The sequence below is a fragment of the Myxine glutinosa genome, chromosome 1, assembly GCF_964187855.1.
Source record: "Myxine glutinosa chromosome 1, kmMyxGlut1.1, whole genome shotgun sequence".
NCBI classification, from domain to species: Eukaryota; Metazoa; Chordata; class Myxini; order Myxiniformes; family Myxinidae; genus Myxine; species Myxine glutinosa.
In genome coordinates, this window is record NC_136261.1 from 32,073,425 (window position 1) to 32,090,319 (window position 16,895).

At 42.7% G+C, this 16,895-nt stretch overlaps 1 protein-coding gene across 2 annotated transcripts in view; it reads left to right on the forward strand.

Moving 5' to 3' along the window:
* The window catches only part of LOC137422484 (uncharacterized), a 92,147-nt gene that overhangs the window by 5,818 nt on the left and 69,434 nt on the right, over positions 1-16,895 (forward strand). The window lies entirely within an intron of this gene.

The following is a 16,895-nucleotide window of genomic DNA, read 5'->3' on the forward strand; positions in this document are numbered from 1 at the left end:
CGCAATCCCCGGTACAGTTCGTTACCATCGATGGTTCCCTGCGCAGTCCGTGGCGCAGTCCGTTTCAGCCCCGAGTCGACTCTCAGTTCACTCTCGTAAAAAGGCTCGCGCTGGCGCTTATATTACGTGCTCACAGATCAATCCGCGCTCTTTGAAACCACGCCAAAAGCAAGCTCACCTCAGCCCTAGTTGGTTGGCGAGGGCTCACCTGCTCCGCCCTTGACGGCGAGTTGACAGGGCCACGCCTCGTTCCCATGTCCCGCCCCCTTTTTCCTCGGCCTTAGACCGCATGTTCAATGGCGTTTGGAGCGAGGCAGCGAACGCTGCTGGTCAAGCAGAGGCGCGTTATAGAATTGGGAGGGACAAGCCCCGACTGTAGGGGCGCATACTGGCGTAGCTTGGAGAGAGCGGCTGGCCAAGAAGCGAATGGGGCCGATCTTATTTAATTAATGCAACGCAGATTCAACTATTGGGAACACAGCCTTATCTGAAACACATACTAAGGAAATAACTGAAAGTCCTATGGTGTCCTACGTGTTGCTGTGGCCTAACTTTGGGTGCAACCTTTGACCTTTTAAATGATGGAATATTATTTACAAGTATTTACAAAGTGAGGGGTTCTCAAAACCGCAACACTATATATATACAGTGGTACCTCGGCTTACGAGTTTAATCCGTTCCGTGACGGAGCTCGTAAGCCAAATCGCTCGTAAGTCAAAGCAAATTTTCCCATTCAAATGCATTGAAATGCTATTAATCCGTTCCAGCCTCAAAAAAATAACACCAATTTTTTTTGTTAGGTGCTTTTAAATAACAAAAATGTACTTTATAAATAACAAATAATGTATAAACAAGCACGACCTCGTATATACTGTACATAATACAAGAGAATGTAAAGAAATAAACTGGTTTTATTAAGCAGAGGAGAAGAGCATGCCAGGTGAGGTGTGCGTGTTGTCGACTTGGCGAGGCAGTACGATCGTACTCCTTCTACGATATGTACGATTTTGAAGCAGAAGGAGTCCATAAAGGCTATAACGCCAGCCAAGGGCGTTACGATTATTTCAAAGCTCCGGACCTCTATCCATGAAGATATGGAGAAGTTGTTGTTTGTGTGGTTGAAGGAGAAGCAGCTCGCAGGAGATACCGTGACCGAGAGCATCATGTGTTTGAAAAGATTGAAACTCGGATATCGAGCACGGACCACGAGGTGTTTTTTCTTTTTTCTTAATCTCGGTTTCAGTGAACTTTTGCTCTGTGCTCACGTGTACTGTACCTGTACCTGTAATGGTACGTCAGAGGATGGCACCTGTTGTCATCATATTAAGTGCAAGATGTTCTGCATCGTAAGTTGGTACACCGTGGTCTTTCGGCGGTGTTTAAGCCGGCCGTCTTGGCTTCTGTCACCATTGGCATTGAGTCTTTCGATGTAGGTTGGTCGTTGTGTGCCGGTGCCTTGGCCGAATTCCTTCATTGCTGCATTGTTAGCTCACCTGGTTTTTTATACCACATCTTTGGTTATCGGACCAGCGAATGACGTCATCTCCAAAGTATGGCTTATTCTCACTTGTCTTGGACGATCTTCTACTTCTAGCCTTCCACCGTGCATTTGGTGTCCACTGTACTTACTGTACAGTGCCTGGTAAAATTGATGTAATGGGTTTTTGACCGTCAACGCCATGAACCGTCATGAACCGCCATGAACCGTCATGAACCGTCAACGCCATGAACCGCTAACACTCAAAAGCCCATTTATCGCGCCTTATAAAGCAAAACGCAAACCGAAAGCCATGCCTCTCAAGCGAGGCGTGCTTCCGTGGTCACGTGATCCACAGGTGTAGCTCATTATACCCGCACGCGCGACACGCTTTGGCGGTCACGTGACCAGCCACTCTGGAGGCGGGGATCCCCGCCGATGACGTCACCGGCTGGAGCAAGGAGATTCCTCGCTCATGTATTTCGACGATTGCGTGTTTTATATCCAAGCAGAGATGCTTTCACGGCAAGATAACCACGTGACCGGAACCGGAAGCCACAACCGGAAAATTCAAAAAAATAAATTTTTTGAGCTCGTACATCGGATCTCGGCTCGTATCCCAAAGCAACAAACCGCCCGAGCGACGGCTCGTATCCCGAAAAACTCGTACGTTGGGGCACTCGTAAGCCGAGGTACCACTGTATATATATATATATATATATATATATACATACATACATACATACATACATACATACATACATACATACATACATACATACATATATATAACTGCTGATGACCCCAAAGCCAAACACAAACTGGTTTATCCTTATGCCTACCTTTCTGAACTAATCACACCTTAGACCTCTGTAATACTTCTGTGTTCATCCAATGGGAATCTCCTGGTTGTTCCTCATTCGAAGATGAAGTTTTTCTTTTTAAACGTGTTCCACTTTATTTGTCCAGTGTTCAATGGAAAGCACGTGATTCGTGATCCAGGTAATACGGATTTATTTATTTATTTATTTGTTATGAAACCTTTGTAGCAGGAACAAAATGGTTTTAGGATTTGCTTTGCAAAGATTGTTGATGAAATGAAGTCTCAAGCATCACGATGAAGCTTCCATGTGAGTTGCTTCTGAAAAATCAATGGTTCCTGTACTTGATGATAATTTTATGACTCTACCTGACTGGCCTATTAATGCCTCCCTCATCATGCATGACTAAGGCCTCCCTCAACATGCATGACTAGGGCCTTCCTCATCATGAATGACTTAGGGCCTTCCTCATCATGAATGACTTAGGGCCTTGCTCATCCTGAATGACTTAGGGCCTTGCTCATCCTGAATGACTTAGGGCCTTCCTCATCATGAATGACTTAGGGCCTTCCTCATCATGAATGACCTAGGGCCTCCCTCATCATGCATGACTAGGGCCTCCATCATCATGCATGACTCGGACCTCCTTCATCATGCATGGCTAGGGCCTCGCTCATCATTCATGACTTGGTGGGTTGGGTGGCCAGACTAACAAACGGGTTTGTTACCTGTTTACAAATGGGCTGTTTACAAATACCTGTGAACCATAACCATTCGGTAGGTCAGTGATACACTTTCTAAATGTCCCTCTTGTAGATATAAAGCACAGGATTTGCTTTTCTTTCACTTGGCAGCTTGTTGTCTTGATAAATCCAACTTTCTTCCTTTCTGTCCCACTTAGTCCTAACTTTTGGATGATTATGCCCTCACATCTAACTATTCAATGCTACCGTTTCTCTTCAATTTGGTGACATAGGCCATCGTTGTTACCTCCATGTAGGTTGTGTTTTTACCCCTGTCTGTCTGTCTGTGAACAAGATATCTCAAAAAGTCGTGGAAGGATTCAGACGAAATTTGGCGGAGAGGTCTTGTATGGGACACGGACAAAATGATTAGATTTTGGTGAAGACCCGGATCCGGCTAGAATAATTTTTTAGTGATTCTTCACCATTGGGAGATAGGGGCAAAAACGATACATAGCAGGATATCTCAAAAATCTATGGACGGATTTGGACGAAACTTGGTGGGCCGGCTGGGTGGGTGACAAGGACGAATCAGTTCGATTTTGGTGAAGATCTGAATATGGATTCAGATATGAGAATGATTAAATTTTTAAGTGATTCTTCACCATTGAAAGATCCGGCGAAAAGCGATATATAACATGATATTTAAAAAAGTTATGGACGAGTTATGACTAAACTTGGTGGATGAGTTGGTTAGGTGACAAGAACAAGCCGATTAGATTTTGGTGCAGGTCCAAATCCAGATCTGACCTATGAGTGGGATACAAAACATAACCTGTTCAGCCTGGCGGAGGTATGTGCTTTACCGAGTGCCGTTCTAGTTTCAACATGATTTTACTTGGTGCTCTTGCTAGAATTCCTCATACCTCCCCACCCTGCAATCCCCCATTCTCATAAAATTTGTTTTTCTCATTCAGTATTTCCCCTCCCCTCCACCGCCCCCTTACCCTATATTGCAATCACATTAACCTTCCTTCTTCTAACATCCTCTAAGAGCTCCTCTCTCAATCAGTATGAAAAATGACTATCTCCAACCCAACAGCACCTTGTTGAAGGGTGAATTGGTTTGCATGACGTACTCAAAGGATTGTTGTTTCTCACACATTATTGGAGCAGGCTAAAGTTGTTAATCCAGGCAGAATTTCGAATGTCAAAGTGAACACCTCATAACTCCTGAAACCACTGTATAATAGGTGCAATTAAAATATCTAAACGCAAAAATTAATAGAGTTCTTAGATCTTGTGTCGTGTGTCATTTGGCAGGTGCTTGACTTAGAAATAATCATTTATTATTCAATATTGGAAAAGCCTTTGGCCCTCCCCTCTGCCCCCACCCCCTCGATTCCCATGCCCAATACACCCTCATTTCCTTCCTCCACCTTACAATTAGCCCCCTGTTCTCTCACATCTGCCTTTTCTCTTATGAATATCAAGGTATCTATGTAATAATAGCGTAAGGACTCGACTTTGTTATCCCTTTTACGCCGCACCCAGTGACCCGATGCCCACGGCACTAATGGATTTACGATCTACGAACCGCGCTCTTTGTTTATCACGTGCAGCCATACTCGAAAAATCTGAATTAGCCGACGTTGGGGCCAAAAAGCATCCGATTAACTGCCGATACGACGCCATCTTACGACGCCATCGTATTGGCGTCTGCTGGGCGAAGGCGAAGCAAGCCGTCCGCTGATTGGACAGGCGAAGGCGAAAGCAAGCCGTCCACTGAGTGGACAATCCAGAGCATGCATTTGTGCCGGTGTCGGCGATCGTTGTTCATATACGCACTCTTCATTCTCATCTTTCTTCCTAACTCTTACTCGGACAAGCAAATCCCCTATGCCATCCATAATGGTACATTCTATCCATACACCACATCCTCCCTTCCGTGGATGTTCCACGGGTTTCGGCTAGTCTATATAATAATAGCGTAAGGACTCGACTTGTGTTATCCCTTTTACGCCACACCCAGTGACCCGATGCCCACGGCACTAATGGATTTACGATCTACGAACCGCGCTCTTTGTTTATCACGTACAGCCATACTCGAAAAATCTGAATTAGCCGACGTTGGGGCCCAAGAGCATCCGATTAACTGCCCATACAACGCCATCTTATTGGCATCTGCTGGGTGAAGGCGAAGCAAGCCGTCCGCTGATTGGACAGTCGAAGGCGACAGCAAGCCGTCCACTGAGTGGACAATCCCAGAGTGGTGCTATGCCGATTCCTATTACGAATCCATTCATTTTTCAAAAGTATATCGTAGCGTTGTCATTTAAGTAGATTGCAATAAATACGTTGTTCATATACGCACTCTTCATTCTCATCTTTCTTCCTAACTCTTACTCGGACAAGCAAATCCCCTATGCCATCCATAATGGTACATTCTATCCATACACCACATCCTCCCTTCCGTGGATGTTCCACGGGTTTCGGCTAGTCTATATAATAATAGCGTAAGGACTCGACTTGTGTTATCCCTTTTACGCCGCAACCAGTGACCCGATGCCCACGGCACAAATGGATTTACGATCTACGAACCGCGCTCTTTGTTTATCACGTACAGCCATACTCGAAAAATCTGAATTAGCCGACGTTGGGGCCCAAAAGCATCCGATTAACTGCCCAGACGACGCCATCTTATTGGCGTCTGCTGGGTGAAGGCGAAGCAAGCCGTCCGCTGATTGGACAGTCGAAGGCGACAGCAAGCCATCCACTGAGTGGACAATCCCAGAGTGGTGCTATGCCGATTCCTATTACGAATCCATTCATTTTTCAAAAGTATATCGTAGCGTTGTCATTTAAGTAGATTGCAATAAATACGTTCATATACGCACTCTTCATTCTCATCTTTCTTCCTAACTCTTACTCGGACAAGCAAATCCCCTATGCCATCCATAATGGTACACTCTATCCATATACCACATCCTCCCTTCCGTGGATGTTCCACGGGTTTCGGCTAGTATTAAATAATTGACTCTTTTCTTTCTTTTCTTTGTCCTAATTTATATTTTTGCATTGAAATGTCTACACCCACTCTCTGTTTTCTTATAACAAGTGCACCCTTTTCCTACTGGAGTGACAGGGGGAGTCATGTTATTATCCTCTTTGGGGTATATAGATTACAGTAGATCTAGGCTCGGGTCCGTTAGTCTGTGAGGAATGTGATAAGTTTATAGTGCCTCAAGAGCATGGGGATTCCTCCCTTTCAGTTTAGGGGTAAGCAGCAGTAGCGACTGTTTAAAAAGGTAATCGTACATGTTTGTGGTTTATAATATTTTTTACTTCTGGTGGTGGTACCCCATGAAATGCCACGATAACCTGTTAGCTATTTATACACGTCAACACAGCATTTGGCCAAGGAAGAAAAGTCTTGTGGAGGGTGGACATTATTAGTCCTTTACCTGGAGAGGGGACAATAGATTTGCTCTCGTCTGTCCGTCCCACCTGTGGTTCACTGCACTTTTTTCCATCCCATTTAACATATTGAACTGAAATTTGGTACATGGCTTTATTTTGATAAGTTACAGAATAAGTTTGAGTTTCAGGATGTTTCATCAATTTTTAAAGTTTGTTAAAAGATTTTTAAAAAACACTCATTTGCACCACAAGGGGACACGTATTGATTGCAAAGTAATTCTTGCTCTTGTTAGTATTACTATTGTTTTGTAATCTCTATATAAATTAATATGCCTGGGCATTAAGGGGATGGGGAGGGAGGGGGGGAGAGGGGTTCAAGCCCTATGGAGCTAAAGACGTTTTCCCCGACGGCCCCTGTCCCTTGCTGATCCCCCAGTCAGATACTGAATGTTAATTTTTTTTCACCAAAATTAATGATCTTGATCAAAATTAATCAAAATTAATTAATTAATCAAGATCAAGATCAAAATTAATCATCAAGATCAATTAATCAAGATCAAAATTAATCAAGATCAAAATTAATGATCCAAAAATAATTAAATTTTGGGGGAATGATCCCCCCAAATTAATTTTTTTTCCCGTCAGCTTCCACATTGCTAAGAACGCCAACTTTGCTTCTCTGGGGGGAGGGAGTGCGAATATGCTCACATTACCTTCGCTAGGCCAGCTGTTTGCATCACACAGTCTTCACGCCCCATTTGTGTGCTGAGCAACAGTGTACAGTGAACCACCTTTAGAGGCCATTTTTCCCTAGCAGAGCAGGGGTTGGCCTTTTTCGGGCACCATGGTCCCCTTTTTGAAGCAATGCTTTATTGCCGGATGCCCTTCCTGCCGCAAACCCTGTTAGTCGCATCTTGCGACACACAGGGAATTAAGAGTGAGCTGGTACTCAATTTGCCGACCTCGGAAGGATGACAGGCTGAGTCAACCCCCTTTGCGTTAATTCAGCAATCAACCGGGATTCGAACCAAGGATCCTAGGATCCCAAACCAGCACCCCAACCGCTAAGCCAACACCAGGCTTCAACAGTGTACAATGGCACAGCGAAATTTGCTTCTCCGTGGGAAGGGTGTCCAATCCTATATTTTCTCCTTTTTATATAATAATATGGTAAGGCTTTTCTGTTGTGTTATTTTTACCATGGCCTTCTGCTAGTAACATTAATATTATGCCATTATCATCAGTGATGTTATTACCTCTGCCACCAAAGGTGGATGGAGGTTATGTTTTCACTCCTGTCTGTTTGTTTGTTTGTTTGTGAACAAAATATCTCAAAGTTGTGGACGTATTTGGACAAAAATTGGCAGAGAGGTAGCGTATGTGACAAGGACGAAATGATTCGATTTTGGTGCAGATCCGGATTCGGATCCGTCTACAAGAATTTTTTAAATGATTCTTCGCCATTGGGAGATAGGGCCAAAAACGATACATAGCAGGATATCTCAAAAATTGGTGGACGGATTTGGACGAAATGTGGTGGACCGGTTGGGTGTGTGACAAGGACTAATCAATTTGATGTTGGTGAATATCTGAATATGGATTCGGATATGAGAATTATTTAATTTTTTAAGTGATTCTTCATTATTGAGCGATAGGTATAAAACCAACATATAGCAGGATATCTCAAAAAGTTATGGACGGATTTGGACGAAACTTGGTGGACAGGTTGTTTGTGTGACGAGGAAGAATCGATTCAATTTCGGTGAAGATGTGGATCCAGCTAGTATAATTTTTTAAGTGATTCTTCACCATTGGGAGATAGGGCCAATAGCAGGATGTCTCACCATGGAGGGGGTGGTGCAGTATTGCAGTAGTTATATATATATATATAGTTATGAATATAGCAGGATATCTCAAAAAGTTGTGGACGAATGATTTTGATTAAATGTGATTTTGTTTTGTGATTTTCTGGTCTACTCTGGGATACAAAACGTAAACTGTTCACCTGGCGGAGGTATGCTCTCTGCTGAGTGCTGTTCTAGTTAGTTTTGTTATTAGAAGTGGCCTTGGGGAAGATGCCACAATAAGCTATCTGTACACCTCAACATGGATTTCGTCCAAAGCGAAAACCCTCTTGAGGATGGGGGGGGGGGGGAAGTTAAGTCGCTACTACCTCCATCGTGAGACCCTTACTACTCTTGTCAAGTTTGGTTTAGATTGGATAAGTAACGTCAAAAAGACAGACAGACAGACAGACAGACAGACAGACAGACAGATACCAAATCACATATTTTAGTACGATAAATCGATATCCCCATGGTCAATGTGACCAGTGATATGAAGCAATCTAGCTATAAATATGCCTTGTTTGGTGTTGGGTGATGGATCATTGTATGTAGTGGTGGTCGTGGTAGCTCTCTGCTGTGCCTCACTGCAATGTAATACATATGATGGACAAAGCATACTCATTGTATATACCTGATTCACACAGGATAAACGAGTGAAGCCACTAACACTCATCCTGACAAATATCAAATACAAATATAATTTTGCTATTTGAGGAAGCTTTGAAATATTATAAGGTTGCACAGCTTTCTTCTATGTACTTCAGATGTTGACAAAGTGCACACTGAAAATGGCGAAGGAACGTGACACCTGCCCTCACTTTCCCAACCACTCCGTCTCCACACCTTTTGTTCACATTCCATTGTATTTCCACAGCCTGTGAGGTGTGATCACATTCATTGCTTAAAGTTGCAAGAAAATTCAGTCTGCTGCATTTGGCATTTGTATCAAAACTTAAGCACTATATATGGTGCACATCGTCTGAATGTTGAGAAGAGCACAGGTGGAGTGTCTTAGTTATGTACATGCAAAACATGTGTGCTCATGACTTCCTTCTTCTATATCTATAATTTACACTGGAAAGGTGGCACTCCTAGATGATAGAGTTCATAGAACACGATACCCCGCACAGTGTTGCTTCAATTTTACTTCTATTATGATAGAATAATGATTTTAACGATCGTTTAAAAAAAAAAAAAAAGGTTTAGTGCTATTGAAGCAGTCCCAAGTACCATGCTTATACACCATCTCATTGAACCTTTGTTTAAATTTAAGTGTGCAAAACGAGGTTATTGGAAGTATTATGACAGACAATTTGTGTACTGCAGTGTTCAAGTATGGAATTAAATCTAAATAAAATAAAGCTTGTAAAAGTCATATAAATAAAATAATTCCGAAATTTACTGCCATTTTTTGCATCGGCTATTACACTACCTTATTTAACAAATTAAATCAGTTACTCGTGCCTGTCGTATGTATTCATTATGACATCCTTGAAAAACAGTAAATTTCCTGTTTGGAATGACTTTCATTTTTGTTTGAATGACGGGGTAAAAAAAAATAAAAAAATATTGCACCCGTGTCTGAAGGTAGCGGTTCAGTTTGTCATTTTTAATATGAAATAGGCAAAGCCTAGAAACGAACAAAACCAATTGGAATGACCATTTAGAACCCTTTGGGATGATCCTTTAGAACCCCTTCGGATGATCCTTTAGAATCCATTTGAATTACCCTTTAGAATAGCCCTTTAGAACCCATTATAAATACCATTTAGAACCCTTTTAGAATTAAACACATGGGTTTGAAAGGTTCTTCTTCTTCTTTTTTTGACCGATAGACATAGCCAAATATTTAAGCAGCTTCACCGCTTAAAAATTACCTTGCTCCTCTCTGCGCATGTGCGTTTGGGACTAATTCGGAGGCAAATTACGGTAAAATGGTAAACTTGTCTTTCTATTCATGTTCTGATTTGTGTTCAAAATATAACATATTGTCGTGTGACTACCCTGTGTGGTGAACACCGCAGGGTGAAACAGAGGACCAAATGAGTTTAACACTCCGAGGCGTTCAGTCAAAATATAGCGAAGAATGCGCGTGGGGAGGGGGTGGAGACCGAAGAGCTTACCTTCACGGGTGCTTACCTTCACGGGTCCACCAGCGGTCTTCACACCTGTGATTATTAACTCAAACCGAGACGGAATTAAAATGTACAAATAAACAGGTTTAATGAAAGAAATGCTGGTAACAAGGAAAACACGATATAAGTAAATCATAATTGGAGCGCTCCCATACAGACCCGAATACAGACAAAGGGAAATATAACTGAAAAATAAATATGTGTAGTTTGTGGCACATAGCTCTAAGCTTTTCTTGAATCTCGTCAGGAATCGTTAAAAATCATCCGAGGCCTTGGCGGGAAAATGCGTTTGTTGGTGCGAATTAGGCCTCGCTGCGTGTCCGCTCACTCCTGGCTTTGTCGAGAGCGCAGCGAGCAGGCAGCGCCCGTCCAATCGTCGTTCTTGCTTGGGAAACAGCAGTTCTCGGTCCGCAGTTCTTCCTCCTCACGATCACTATCAAGATGTCGGGACACAACCATTCGTGATGAATCTTCCTTGCGCAAGAAGGCAAAATGCAACCGTTCGCTATGGGATCCAGAACAAGAAGCGAGAAGAGAAAATGTCCGCCACTCCACCTATTTTGTACTTGAGGCTCTGCCGTCATCCCACGACGTCTCCGTCTCCGCTCCTATCAGCGAGTCCCATCTTTCCAGTCCTTGTGTTAATCAAATCCCAGACCAATCACTGCTCTTCAGGGCATGGCTCATGGCCCTGTCTGTGCCTGTGCGCTCACCAAGTCGATGTTGTTCGCAGTAGTGCTTGATGCCTTGTTTCCGGTTGGTTTTTTATTTAGCGTTATTATTTATGGTGTCGATTGCTTGGCTTGGCTATGTTGTGTAGTGTGGCGTCATAAGGGACACAGGGAAAGATTACAGAGGCAATTACATACAGGGGATTAATTTACCCATGACTCCTCGCTAATTAACAAACCCCACCCCTCTCATGGGGAGAAGACACAAGCTCTTCTATGACATATGGTCGACATAAATTTCCTACTTATTATACATCAAGGTTTCTTTTGCTTCATGACAGTCGGAGCACACTAATCGATACACTACCTGGACTAAGTTAATGCCTACCCCTACAAACGTAACAATATATTGAAATAAGTTGTTCCTCGATCATGAACTGATAAAACTGACAAAGATGGATAGACGGGCTTGAACCAATTGCTTAACCCTGCTTTTCGCTTCGCGTGCGAGGGGTAAAATATAAAAATCGAGCACTGAATTAAGTTTTGACCTTTCTGGGATTATGCAAGGTTGGCTTATTGTATAACATTTCTTTTCAAGGGTGAAGGTAAGCCCTATTTCTTCACACTATTCTCATTTCATTTTGGAAGCGAGAGAAAAGTTTAAGTCTTAAGAAAATTAAAAAGGTAGTTGATTATATTGATGTCTGTTTACAAATTTTAAATTAACATGGGTAGTTTTATTGGTGCTGATCTAATCTGGCTATATAAAAATCACTGAAATAATTATTGTATCCGGATCCAGTTCCAGATGTTCACTAAAATCGAATCGATTTGTTCTTGTCACACACCCAACCTGTCCACCAAGTTTCAGCTGAATCCGTCTCCAACCTTTTGAGATATCGTGCTGTATATTGTTTTTTGCCCTAATCTCTCAATGGTTAAAAATTATTTTCACAGTTTAGTATCCGCATCTTCACCAAAATTTAATCAATTCATCCTCGTCACCCACCCAACATGTCTACCAAGTTTCATCCAAATCCACCCACAACGTTTTGAGATATTGTGCTAACAGACAGTCAGACAGGTTTGAAAATATAACCTCTGTCCATCTTTGGTGGCAGAAGTAAATACCTGCCATTAAAATGATCTTAAAATAGGGAGTGCCTGTAAAACCAAGCAATCATACAATCGTGCATTAAAAAAAAAAAAAATCATCAAGGCTTTCCCAAAAAAGTAAGGTTCCGGTTTCCTGACCGACCTTTAATTAAAAAAAAAAAAAAAAGCAAAAACAAACTATGACCCTATTTCTATCTGAACCTTTTGTTTATCAACTGTGCTTGAAAGTCCCACGCTGTTAATCGTAACATGAAAACCCAACTTGCTTCAATGGCTTGTCGGAACTTGTCACTCGATGCACATGGGCAACATAAAGTCTTTGTAACACTGTAATCACTGCATTCCAAGGATAAAAACACCTTGTTTACAATGAGATACAAGGTCTTTGTGTATATATATATATATACAGACTTGGCATTTAATATGGATTATTTTTTTCTGGCGGTGAACTTACTTTTCAAGATGTCTTAGAACCAAAAGTTCATTGGAATTATGCTGAAATTATTCTAGATTTTGTTAATGTGACCTTTAAAAGAAAGAAAAACCACATTTGACATTTCGAAACAAATAAATTGATCCTTGAAAGTGATGTCAACTGATATCGAACTCAATTCATGGACAGTACTGTGTTAAACTTCTGTACGTTTTCCAGAAGTATCTCTTTATTTTGCACACTAGCCAATTTTTTTTTTAACAAAAACAAAAGTTAAATTACGACTGGGATTACGGACAGTAAAATTACAGTTCAGTACTTCGTGTAACCCCCACGAGCATTCAGGAGAGCACGTACACGTTGAGGCATGCTGTTCACGAGATTTGCCAAGGTTTGGACAGGAATCGCTTGCCATGCAGTGACAACGGCCTGCTGCAATTCACGCACAGAGGTCGGCTGCTGGTCCAAGTGGTCGATTTGACGCGTTAATTCTGCCCACAAGTTCTCTATCAGATTCATATCCGGGGACATGGCAGGCCACTCCATATACTCTACACCACGGTCAGCAAGGAAGTGTTGGATCATGCGAGCACGATGAGGCCATGCATTGTCATCTTGGAAGACAAAGTTTCCTCGAAAGGCTGCACGAGCAAATGGAAGCAATGTTTCTTCCAGAATGGCCCTGTACTTGAACTGGTTCAGGTTTCCATTCCGAACAACCAGGTCAGTTTTGCCGCCTGCATGAAAAGCAGCCCAAACGGTCACCCCACCACCTCCAGCTTGGACTCTTGGCACTATACAATCTTTGTTGTCGGCTTCATGCACTTGTCTGCGCACTCGGACGCGGCCATCTTGACGATAGGCCAGAAATCTAGACTCGTCACTGAAGATCACGTGATTCCAGTGTCTTGGCTGCCATTTGACGGTGCTCTCTGGCCCACTGCAATCGGCGCTGGCGGTGTTGTCTGATCAGGCGTGGCTTTCTCAGGGGACGCCTGGCACGATAGCCTGCTTGAACCAGTCGTTGGTTGAATAGCCTTCTGGATACAGGCACATTTGCCAGTTGCTGCCACTCAGCCCCAAGCCGATTAGCTGACTTGGTACGGCCATTGCGGACTAACCGGTGCAGCTGGCGATCATCCCTCCTTGTGGTTCTGCGGGAACGTCCTGGCCTCGGTATTGGAGTAGGGACAGCCATCTGAGCATTTCGTTTCAGGATCTTTGACACCTGACCTTGAGTGATGCCATACTGCCGAGCAATAGCATGCTGTTTCATGCCGTAATTTCGTAAAGCCACCACTCCATGACAAACAGCATTGTCGAGTTGACGGACCATCTCCGGAGGAAGCGGCAATAACCTTTGGAGACGTGCAGCAGTTGTTTTCCACTAATACAGAACGCAACAACCCTTGTATACCCGACTGTGAAGCCAATCATCAAATGCACCTGTCCGTACATTTTGCCACGCCACCTGTGATATAATCCTGTTGTTGACTTCTTGTTGCGACAGACAATCAGTGACATGGTTCTTTTAACAAATAAATCACCAAAGTGTAAAAGAAACTCACTAGACTGATATACTGAGTTAAGAAAGTAAACCCAAGTCAAGAAAGAAAAAAAAAATCCATATTAAATGCCAAGTCTGTGTGTATATATATATATATATATATAGTTTATATTTATATTATTTATGTTTATGTTCATATTTATATTTATATTTGTACATACATACATACATACATACATACATACATACATCCATCCATAAAGTCGTGGCCAAAAATATTGTCACCCTTGCACTTTTTTTTGTGATGAGATCCATTAAGAGCAAAAACGATATACAGCACGATATCCCAAAAAGTTGTGGATGAGTTGTAACAAAACTAAGTGGATGAGTTGGGTAGGTGACAAGAACAAGCCGATCATATTTTGTTTCAGGTCCGGATGCAGATTTTTTTTTCTTGTCGACAAAGTCCAGGCTCGTGTAAGAGTTAACGCATAAAACACATAAAAACAGAAACAGAAACACACATAAAACATGTAATAAAGGGAGCAAGAGAGAAAAGGGGGAGAGAGAGGGAAGCACAACAACAGTAGAGGACAGGGACATTGGGAGATCTGTGGAAGGGAGAGGGTTGGGGGTACACGGGATAAACAAGATGGTCATTACAAAGACTTTCAGGAAAGAAAATAGAATTTGAAAAAGGTAGATTTGGGGTATATTAACAGGGGTAGAAAGGATCAAGGTTTTGTATGGGGGAAGATAAGAGATGGTGGTGAACAGCTGTTTTGAAGACCTGGAGGGAGTAGGGGATTGAAGAGAGTGGGGGAGTTTGTTCCAGATGTGGGGAAAAAGAGGAATGAAAGAGTGAAGTTGAGTAGAGAGTCTTGATTTTGGCACTTTCACCAGAAGAGGGTCGCTGGCAGATCTTGTGCGTCCTGCAGGAATTTGTGGGTCAGAGCTGGGCGAGCTAGGCTAGAGAGGAGTCTGTAGAACACAGAAAGACCACCAACCTGCCTGCGGTGAGAGAGTGAAAGGCCCTCAGAATCAGCTTCATGGCGGGAGATACCAATGATTCCAAAAGCCTTGGTTTCTACAGCATGAAGCCAAGCTAGGTGGGGAGGCAGGAGTACCAGGACAGAGGGGAGAGCAGTATTCCATTGAGATGTGGATGAAAGCTTTGTATGTGGTGAGAAGCTCAGTCGTGCGAAGGAAGGACTTCGCACAATGGAGGATGCCCAGTCGGCAACTGGCTTTGGAGGCCATCTTGGAAATGTGTTTTTCCCAGGAAAGATCATGGCAGATAGACCCAAAAAAGCTTGAGCTTGAGCTTGAGTGACAGAACTTCTTCGCGAGGATTGTTGAGTAAGTTCATGGAGGGTTGTCCAGACGGTGTTTTCCGAGACACATAGTGAGAGTGTGAGATTTGTGCGGATTGAAAGACATGTTCCACTTGTTTGACCAGTTTTTGATTATATCCAGGTCTTTAGAGAGTGCAGAGGCTGCTGCCTGCCGATCTAAAATCAGTGGGATCTGGCCTAACAGTGGGATACAAAAAGTAAAACTGTTCAGCCTGGCGGAGATATGCTCTCTACCGCGTGCCATTCTAGTTATTGATGTCTTCCTCATCACTGAAATCATTTCTCGTTTTGGAAACTCTCAAGTACCATCTGTAATGATGAAGTGTGCCAATTACGATGTGTGCCGTGTTTGTACTTTAAGTGTTAATGTCTTTGCAATGGTCAGAAGCAGGACTGGCAACAAACAAAGTTACCATAACCGCCTGACTTGCTGTCATGCAATTAATTGTATTATAGTGTAAAGGTAACAAGGCAAACCGATGTGTTGTAAATGCCTTTAAAAAAGAAAAGAAAAGAAGAAGCTGTCACCAGAACCTTTATTTAATAGGTGTGTTATGCAGGTTGTCAATGTGTGGGCACAAGAGTGCAGGATGATAATGAACAAGCTAACACCATTACCAAATGCTGTCTTGTCGAAACACTTGGGAGATGCAACTCAGTGAGTGAGATCGCCTCGGTACCAGTATGTTTAGCAATTGCTTGTATTTTTTTTATTTATAATAATTTGCAATTACAAGGAGTTTCTTGGAATGTTTAAACATTTCTTACTGCTTTTGAAGGTACTGTACTGCTTTTATTCTGCTTTTGTTTTCTCACTGGGTTTCTCTTGACGACCTTCTCACTGCATGTCAAGGTAAGAAAACACTACCACAGACTGGGCATCCTCCGTATTTTTGTGGTTTTGGAAAATGCACTCCAGGGGGAGTGCATCCATTTACACTATAGGAATCCCGAGATAGTTATTTCTTAATCTACAGTTTTTTGATTTTTGCTTTTGATTTTGCTGGGTGAATAATAATGTGCGTTTTCCGTGCGTGCGGGCGGGCGTGCGGCCGTGCATGCGTGCGTAAGCGAAGGACCGCATTCGAATTTGGTGTGTGGGTGCAACCCACGTCAAAATCCAAGATGGCCGCCGCCATGAATGTCTGATGCCATGTATGTCTGACCCTTGTGAGCTGAATATCTTGAAAAATAAGCGAAGTACCAACTTCTAATTTGGTGTGTGGGTGTATCTAGGCACAAGGAAGAACGCTGTTGAAAATTGGGTCGCCACGTCAAAATCCAAGATGGCCGCCACCATGTATGTCTGAACCTTGTGAGCGAAATATCTTGAAAAATAAGCGAAGTACCAACTTATAATCTGGTGTGTGGGTGTATCTAGGCATAAGGAAGAACCCTATTGAAAATTGGGTCGCCACGTCAAAATC